This window comes from Chenopodium album, chromosome 15 (genome assembly GCF_948465745.1).
Source record: "Chenopodium album chromosome 15, dcCheAlbu1.1, whole genome shotgun sequence".
Lineage (NCBI taxonomy): Eukaryota > Viridiplantae > Streptophyta > Magnoliopsida > Caryophyllales > Amaranthaceae > Chenopodium > Chenopodium album.
This window is the reverse complement of record NC_137848.1, coordinates 5,836,041-5,845,859: the sequence shown is the minus strand read 5'-3', so window position 1 is coordinate 5,845,859 and position 9,819 is coordinate 5,836,041. Positions and strand designations below refer to the sequence as shown.

The 9,819-nt window shown below is 34.4% G+C and overlaps 1 long non-coding RNA gene and 1 pseudogene across 1 annotated transcript; both read right to left on the bottom strand.

Moving 5' to 3' along the window:
• Positions 1–1,786: 1,786 nt before the first annotated feature.
• LOC145582794 (large ribosomal subunit protein uL15x pseudogene) lies at positions 1,787–2,469 on the bottom strand (annotated as a pseudogene).
• Positions 2,470–5,438: 2,969 nt separating this feature from the next.
• LOC145581712 (uncharacterized) lies at positions 5,439–9,355 on the bottom strand. The gene is made up of 3 exons (XR_014099669.1): positions 9,127–9,355; positions 8,082–8,138; positions 5,439–7,010 (listed from the first exon to the last, which is right to left on the bottom strand). It is a non-coding gene; the product is annotated as an uncharacterized LOC145581712 (long non-coding RNA).
• Positions 9,356–9,819: the final 464 nt, after the last annotated feature.

Sequence of the window (9,819 nt, the reverse complement as noted above, 5' to 3'; positions counted from 1 at the left end):
CTGGCAAGTTTAACAAATCCAAAGAAAATCAACAATAGCTGCTCTTAAAAACAAAATCAATCCAGGATGTAAGCAAGTAAACAATAGATATAAACCATGTGATCACAGCATATCCTCCACACAAATAAAACCTCTTTTCCTCAGTAGAACAAATTATACTCTACTTTTAAACACCTACTTTCTCCTGTATCAGTGCTTCTCATCACCCTTAGACTCCATTATCACATTGCGCAACACATCAAGATGAATAAGCCTTGCACCTCAGAACATAATTTCACATTCTCAACAACTCAAGGATAATAATAACTAACTTCAAATATATATAGATAAACCTTTGTATCCCAAGACAATAACTTTCCCCAATGTTCTCCCATTCACAAAGACCAGCCGTTACTTAATCAACAAACATCAAGCCACATATTAAACCATAAGCTAATCACCATACCTCAAAAAGGTCAATTTGAAAACTTGCTACCTATCACACCAATCACCAGCAGCATGGCCAATTGAACCATATATATGTCATTACCACAATAACGACCAGCAAAAAAGCTCCATAAAAATTGAACAGTCTTTATTGAACTCAATCACAGTATATCACCAGAATGCTCCTTAAAACCTTAGTACCCTACTTTCAATAAATCAATCAACGCCTTAATCCCATAATTGGGGTCGGCTACATGAACCAAATATGATTATTCTGTGTGTTCAGTACCCTACTTTCCTACAATAAAATAGGGCAATATGAACAATATAGAGGTCCTAGACTGGCATAGTTGGAAAAGAAAAAAAAAAAAAAAAAATCAAATTGCAAGCTTGCTAAATCATACCAAGCCTGAATAAAGCCTGCTAAATCGTACCAAACACAAATGCAAACTTGCTAAACCATACCAAACCTGAATGCAACCTTGCTTAACCCCACATTTAACTTGAATGAAAGCTTGCCAAATTGAATCAAACCCAAATTTGACAAATCATACCAAACCCAAATGCAAGCTTGCTAAATCATACCAAACCTGAATGCAACCTTAACTGGTTAACCCCACATTCAACTTGAAAGAAAACTTGCCAGACTGAATCAAACCCAAATGCAAGTTCAACAAATCATACCAAACCCAAATGCAAGCTTGCTAAATCATACCAAACCAGAAAGCAAGCTTTCTCCACATTAAACTTAATGAAAGCTCGCCAAATTATATCACCCAAATGCAAGCTCAGAGAATCATACCAAACCCAAAGATATTTGTCACCAAACACTCCTCAAAATGCAAGCAGTACACAGTCCCTTAGTTCATTATCAAGAAAAATCCGCACACAAACTACCACAAATTCCAGAATCTTGATACATAGATAAAAGCATTCAGGTCACAGAATAGCAGAAAGTGCCTAATTCATAGCATCAAATTGCTATCTCAACAAGTCATACTAAACCCTCCAATATTCTTCATCATCTAACACTTCCCAAGTCAGTACTAAGCCCACAATTTACCATATAATGCAAGCATAACACAACCTCTTTCTCCTGAATAATAATGAAAACCAACACACAAACTTTCACAAGTTCCATAATCTCATTTAAATGCATTCATGGGCCACAAAATCATAAGTTCCACTGAATTCGTAACACCAAAACATCATTAAAAAATACATCTCCTCAACAACCAATCACAAAAAACAGAAAATGAATCATAAAAAAGCAGTAAAACACAGAAAAGCATACACCTTAGGAAAACACACAGAAAAGCAACGCCCAAAACAAAATCAGAAAATACAGAAACAACAGCAGTAATACGATAATAACAACCATTTAACAAGACCCAAAATCTGATCATAACAAAATCCGAAAACAAGATTAATAATAATTATCTCAAATACTCAAAAAGTTTCCCAAGAAACAAAAACAAAAAGCACCTTACTAAATGTTTCTCAAACCCCCACTTTCTCCTAAGCAGTAAGAAGAACAGCACCACCATTCTCCTTAATCTTCTTCTCAGCAATCTTAGAAATCAACTTAGATTTAACAACAACAGCTTGATTAGCAGGCAAAACACCCTTACCCAGAACCTTAAAATACCCAAATTGCGTGACATCAATGACAGGCGCTTTCCCCTCTTTTGAGGCCTTCTCCTTGACATCTTCAGGAACCATAGACCAGAGCTTGTCGAGGTTAACAATGGGGCAATGAAACCTGTTGCGAAGCTTGTGAAAGTAACGCATACCAACTTTACCGAAATACCCAGGATGGTATTTGTCGAAGAGGATACGGTGGTGGTGCATACCTCCGGCGTTACCGCGACCTCCGGGATGTTTGCGGTGTTTTCCGATACGACCGTGACCGGCGGAGACGTGGCCTCTCTTCTTCCTGTTCTTCTTCAACCGGGTTGTCATGGCAGATTTTGATTGTTTCTCTCTCTCTCTCTCTCTCTGTGAGTGAGTAGGGTTTTTGGGGGAGGGGGAAGTGTGGAGGCCAGAGAAGAGGGATTAGGGTTTCTGCTTTTATGGAGTGAAGGGAAATCAGGAGATGGGGTTTTGGGTTTGTAGTTGGGCTTTTGTCAAAAGGTTTTGAGGCCCAGTTGGTGTGAGTGCCTGAGTGTGTCCATTGGTATATGGAAATTAAATTTTGGTTTTTTTAAGAAAATGAATTTTTTCAAAAAAAAAAAAAAAAAAAAGAAAATGAATTTTTAATTTTATTGTTATTATTAAATTAAATAATCGTTATGGATTATATATTAGTCACATCTCAGAAGAGCATTTTCAGAACATAAAGGTTAAGGGACTAAGGCCCCGTTCTCTTCACCTTATTTTTGTTGAACTGAAATTATTTTTACTAAAATAAAATTATATTTGCTGAACTTAAATTATTTTTATTGAACTTAAATTAATTTTACTGAACTAAAATTATTTTTCCTGAACTGAAATTATTTTTACTGATTTTCTATTATAATTCTTTTTTAAGAAAACTGAATTTTACTGAACTTAACTTATTTTTACTAAAATGAAATTATTTTTACTAAACTGAACTTAATTTTACTGAACTGAACTTATTTTTACTAAAATAAATTATTTTTACTTAATATTATTATTTTAAGGTGAAGAGAACAGGGCTTAAGTTTTTTATCTCACACTAGAAGTGCATGAATTTTTAAGACATAAAGGTTAAAAGGGGTTAAGGGACCAAGTTTTTTTTAACATCTTTGTTATGGAGTAAAAATTAAAATTAATTCATACTCTAATTATGTTGGTCGAAAATACAATAATTTACTAGACAAATCAAGCTCGAATAAGAAAATTTAAAATCACTACTACAAAAAAACCCCTATCGAGTCGCCTATAAATGACCTAACGAGTCGCTTTAAAGGCGACTCTATAGCCACCGACACAATAGCTTCCAACTTTAGGAGTCGCCTCTGAGGCGACTTGATAGCTTTTATATAAGTCGCCTATTAGTTATTAGGCAACTCTATTTGTTAAGCTATTGTGTCGCTTGTGTTGAAACAGGCGACTCCATGGATTTATCTATTGTGTCGCTTGTGTTGAAAGAGGCGACACGTAAAAAATCAACATTTTTTCCAATTATTTTTATTAGCTCATATAATGTCAATGTTTATGACACTCAGCATGCTTGATCTCTGGTTCTTTGCCTGGAAGGTTGAAGTTCTTGCCATTATGCCAAAGTTACTTTTCATATATATAAGATATTGTAACTATTTTAAATACACTCTTAGAATTAACCTATCGAGTCGCGTCTTACGTATTAGGCGACTTATTAGGTAGTGGTCATATAATAAAGCACCTAACAAGTCGGACATTTAAAGTTGCCTGTATATAAGGTGCGACTTGTAAACATATTGAGTCGCCTCATACTTATTAGGCGACTTGTTAAAATCAACAAAGCACTTAATGAGTCACCTAATATACATGAGGTGACTTGATAGATTTACAAGTCGCACCATATATGCATGCGACTCTATAACCCGACTTATTCGGTGGCTTAAATTAGATTTTCAAAGTCACTTGTATATAAGGTGCGACTCATTAACCTATCGAGTCGCCTTATACATATTAGGCGACTCATTAGGTGAGAGTTATAGATAACAAAACTCACCTATTGAGTCGCCTAATATGTAGAAGGCGACTCGACAGGTTTTCGAGTCGCACCTTATGTACAGGTGACTTTGAAAATCTAATTTAAACCACCAAATAAGTCGGACTATAGAGTCGCATGCATATATGAGGCGACTTGTTAACTTATCAAGTCACCTCATATATATTAGGCGACTCGTTAGGTGCTTTGTTGATTTTAACCCCAACTTAAAGAGTCGCCTAATAAGTATGAGGCGACTCGATAGGTTTATAAGTTGCACCTTATGTACATGTGACTCTAAAAGTCCGACTTATTAGGGGTTTTTTGTAGTAGTGAATCTTGTTCAATATCCAGCATGCTTAGAACCAATATACCTTACCAGATTCAACTCGAACACGCAAATACCCAACTTGATTTAGTTCGTTTGTACCTCTGTTTATATGTATTGAAAGATGAGCAAATAAAACAATGTTACACTATGACATTGCTAGTTTTAAGAAACTTTGTTATTCCTCATTAAGTGAGAGAAAAAAAAAAGAGAGAGATTTAAGATGAAGTGTTAAAGAAGGTCCATAGTACCTTTATGTACAATTAAAAATGACAAGTATTTGTATAAAATCACTTTATCATTATAAGACCACTTTTGTGAGTCATTATAACTAGTTAACTACATAACCCTATTCACTGGCGGACCTAAGAAGGCACATGTTGACTCATAATTTTAGGCAAAAATGTTTTAGGCAAAAAAATATCAACCAGCATGATTTTATTTACAAGATTTACGTATAATGGGTTTTGGCGTAGTTAGAGCACCCACAATGGTGGGGTGGCTCACAATTTTCTCTTCCCTACTTTTCCCTCTCCACATCATATTCCACTCTCTTGAGTCACTTCCCTTTTTTTGCCTACAATGGTGAGTAACCCCACCACTCTCTCTCCTACTTTTATCAATACCCCACCATGTTTTCTCTCTCCTACCAATGGAGTTTATGTTTAATTATTCTTTTAATAAACATATTAGTCGAACTAATGACATCTATAAGTTCTTGAATTTGCATTAATTTAGACTATGTAATAATTATTTGTACTAATTATCAAAGTATTCGTAATAATGACATGATTAATTTAAATATTATTAAAAAAAAAATATTGAAGACTTAACTATTATTACTCTTAAAATAACAATATCACATTTAATTCATAGATGGAACTGAAAAGAGGTTTCACAACACGGGAAAACATTACATAAGAAAATAATTATCCGACTACTTGTATCGTCATTCATTACCAAAACGACTCCATACGTGCTCAACCAAGTCTTTTTTCAATGACACATGAGTCTCCCTGTCTCGGACATTATTTCTGTTTGTCATGTAACCCGTTAAATTGAGATTACGTAGTCGTCCTTCTCTCACAGTGAATGGTTGGTTAATATCTTGGTTTGAAGATCCGGCTATATTTTGACTTTGATCAGTGATAAATTCAGATGCATCATAATGCAAATAGTTTTCTCACTCATCTTCAACAATCATATTGTGCATGATAATGCGTGCCATTATAATTTTCCATAGGATTTTTGTCGACCATGCGAAAGATGGTTGCCATATTATTGCGAATCGAGCTTGTAACACTCCGAAGGCACGTTCAACATCTTTTCGATAACTTTCTTGCTTCTGCGTAAATAATCTTCGCTTAGCGGTTTGTGGAAGCTTGATGGCTAGGATAAATGCTGCCCATTTTGAATATATACCATCTGTAAGGTAGTATCCCATATTGTATCTATTTCCATTCACATTAAAACTCACCTATAGGGCTCGACCTTCACAAATATCATTGAACATTGGCGACCATTGAAGGACATTTACATCATTCAGTGAACCAGGTGTGTTAAAAAAAAGCGTGCCATATCCACAAGTCTTTGGAAGCAACAACTTCTAAAATTATGGTGGCAGTTTTACTTCTTCCTTGGTACATTCCTTTCCATGCACGTGGACAATTTTTCCACTCCCAATGCATGCAGTCAATGCTCCCCAACATACCGGGGAATCCACGAACATTACTTTCACAAAGAAGTCGCTCTACATCCGCGGGTGTTGCCCTCCTCAGGTACTCTTGTCCAAATTTAGAGATGATCCCTTCAACAAAGTGTTGGAGACAATCTCTTGTTGTACTTGCCGCGATTTTGAGATATTCGTCAACTGCATCGGTTGTTGTACCATACGCCAACATCCTCATTGTCGCAGTGCATTTTTTGAAAGCGGAAGCACCAATTCTCCCAGTGGCATCAGGCCTTAGTCGAAAGTATTCGTTACTTTCGCTTAGCTCCTCAACAATGCACGTGAAAAAGTGTTTACGCATGCAAAATCTTCGACGAAACATATCGTCATTATAAAGTGGTTTAGGACTGAAGTAGTCGTTATATAACTGGGTATCAGCATCTTCACGATCTCTTGGTACGCACCACCTTTGCTTCTCAGGACCGGGAGTGAATGTGTAACACCCTAGAAATTCCTTTCCTTTAAAAATACCTGTTTTGCTCTGTTCTAAAACTTTAATTAGGAATATCTAAGATATTACCGCCACCGTGATAACGGCTAGGGCAACTATCAAAGACACACAGCGGAAGACTAATTTCAAACCCTTTCAAAACAAGTCAACTTAAAAAGTAAATCAACGAAAATAAAGTCAAACCAAAGTCAAACAAAGTAAAATAAAATCAACCTACAACTTGGAACCATTATAGGCCCTTATTAAAACCAAACCAAATTTAAAACCTTTTCGTTAGTCGCGCATAATAATATTATCATAAATAATTAAAGCGATAAACACATCATAAACTTATGGAAACTAGCATGATACGCTCTTCACTCATGCCCATTCATGAATATGCTTTAACATCTGAAAAGCTTATCTCTACCTATTTCCACTACTCTCCATTATAAATGGGTCATCATAGGGCCAAGATAAAGACAAGGCCAACAAACACACAAAACACACAATCAGCAAAGCTGAGTACATAAACGTAATTAACACACTAACATACAATTTACTATCAACACACTATTTACCTTGTTGCACCTGTTTTTCAAGCATACCACATTCAATAAAAATTCTCACTAGACACTAAATAATTTATTTAGCATTGATTACGCATCGAACGGGTTTCCCCTAGCCTCCCCCAATAAATTGAGGTTACTGACACGGGAGCTAACCGTGCCAGCATCAAAACCACACATAGGTGGCGGAATTCCTGCGCATAATAATATGAAAAAGGAATATACAGCGTCCTGTACTCCATTAGAAGTTATGGTTAAATATAAAACCCCATAACTCCCCTTTTATGTTCATACTCAAGGTATATACGTTCCAAAAGTTTTGGTGCGTAATCTCTTTCACTTTACGTTATTTACCGATTATTAAACTTGGTGATGACTCTCAAACCATAATCATTCAATCAATAATAATTATTCAAACAACCAAATACATCAATTTAATTCTTGAATAATTAGTGATCACATAATATTTAATGTTGAACCCTTTTTAGTTCTACCTTGGTGCCAATGACACCTTAAACGCATAAAGCGCCACAAATCCTATCCCTCGGTGTTAAAAACACCTTAAGTGCACTAAGGCACCAACATACAATTTATTCCTCGTGTACGTAGACACTTATATAGCTCCTTCCTCATGCTTAAAGCATCAATAAAAATTATATGAACCATAATAAAATTCCTTTTCAATATTCCAAACCAAATTAAACATTTAGTTTAATTAAACATGCTCTCTATCATGCCATAAATAAATACGTAGTTCATAAATAATATTCCAAACTATTATTTTCCATCCAATATTCCATCACAAATAAATCATGCTTCATAATCCAATCACCAATAACATCCAAATCATAATTTCCAATCCAAACCTAGCATGATACTACTTGCAAACACATTTAGCATGCTATTATATCGACATAATTATGCTAAGTACGCGAACGTACCTTGAATGCGATCTTAATATCGCCACAATTAATAGAAATCACTCACTTCAAAGTCTCCTACAATTTAAAATCATAAAAGGATATTAAAACCCACTCTACACAAATTTCCAGCAATATATACTATTATAAAACCTCTCATAATTTATTTAAAATAAGCTGAAATTATATTTAAAACATTATAATTAAATCTCAATTAATGGGTAATTAAAATTCCTTAAAGAAACTTGATTTCTAATGCTTTACCAAAAATTCCAGCACTTTATTTTAATTAAATCTTGCTGTAAATTGGTCTTAAAACACTTTAAATCAAAGGTTTACACCGTTATATATCATAATCCTTCAATAATTTATAAATCAAGAGCCTAGGGTTTCAAAAATTGGGGCTTTTTAATTAAAAACATAATCTGAAAATTAATTAATATAATACTTCTAATCAAACATCAAAAATCAAATCACAAAACCCATAATTAATATTTAGATCTAGGATTAAATTGATTTTTAAAACAAAATTAATATTTTTTTTTTTTTTGGTATTCGAAAAAGGAGAGAAAAAGAAGGTGGCAGCCACCACCAGCCGGCCAGCGGCGGCGGCAGCCACCTGCTGCCGGTGGCTAGCAGCGGTGGTGGTGGGGGGGTGGTCGAAAAAAAAGAAGGGGAAGGGGTGAAAGGAAAAAAAAAAAGAAAAATAAGGAAAAGAGAGAGAAGTTTACCTTGGGTTTTCTCCACTCTGGGCAAAGTTTGATTTGCCTCATATGTGGGATATTTATACCTCTTCTCTAAAACCCTTTCTCCCTAGACTTTCCCTTTTTAATTTTCCTAATCCCATCCATAATAAAACTTTACTAAAATAAACTTTCCTAAATTAAACCCCAACTTAATTAAAATCATTAATTAAATAAACTTTCCTTTTATAAAATATTTTCAATTTATTAAATTAAATAAGTAAAATACTTTAAATAAAACATTTAAATTCAATTAAATACTTCTCAAAATACTTATTTTAAATAAAATACGTATAAAAATATGAGGTATTACAGAATGGGACCTGAAAAGTAGAGGTGACAAGGGGGACAACAGCTGAATTGATCGCTTCCTCAATCAGTTCCTCTTCCTTACGCCTCTGAGTAATTGATTCGTGCCTCTCAACATAGTCGTTCACCATATAATCGAAAATACCAGTATTTGATGAACTAGATGAATTTGAATCAGAATTCATTTTTGGGTATATATGGTAAGAGTAGTGTTTAGTGTGAGACTGTTTTTGTGAGGAAGGGTATTTTTATTTGTGTGTTGAACTACAAAGTGAAAAGGCCTTACATAGAAATTTGTAAATGATTTAAAAACAATTATGGATAATATAATGTATGAGCACAAAACTGTAGAAGATGAGATTTTTGATAAGGTTTGCAGATTTCCATCCAATTACAAAACAATGCATGTATTGGCACACAACTCTAGATGATGAGATTTCTGATGATATATCTAGTTCTATCCAATTACGAATTATTATATGGGCACGCAACTGTAGAAGATGAGAATTCTGATAAGGTTTGCAGATTTCCATCCAATTGCAAACTAATATTTGTGCACACATCTCTAGAAGATGAGATTTATAATGTGGTTTAAAGAGTTTCTTCATTGACAAGTCAATGACTTCAATTATATTTAAACAACATTAATTAAAACAAGTTTAACATATGCTCAGAAAACGACTGTAAAAGCATACCAAAGGAACAAC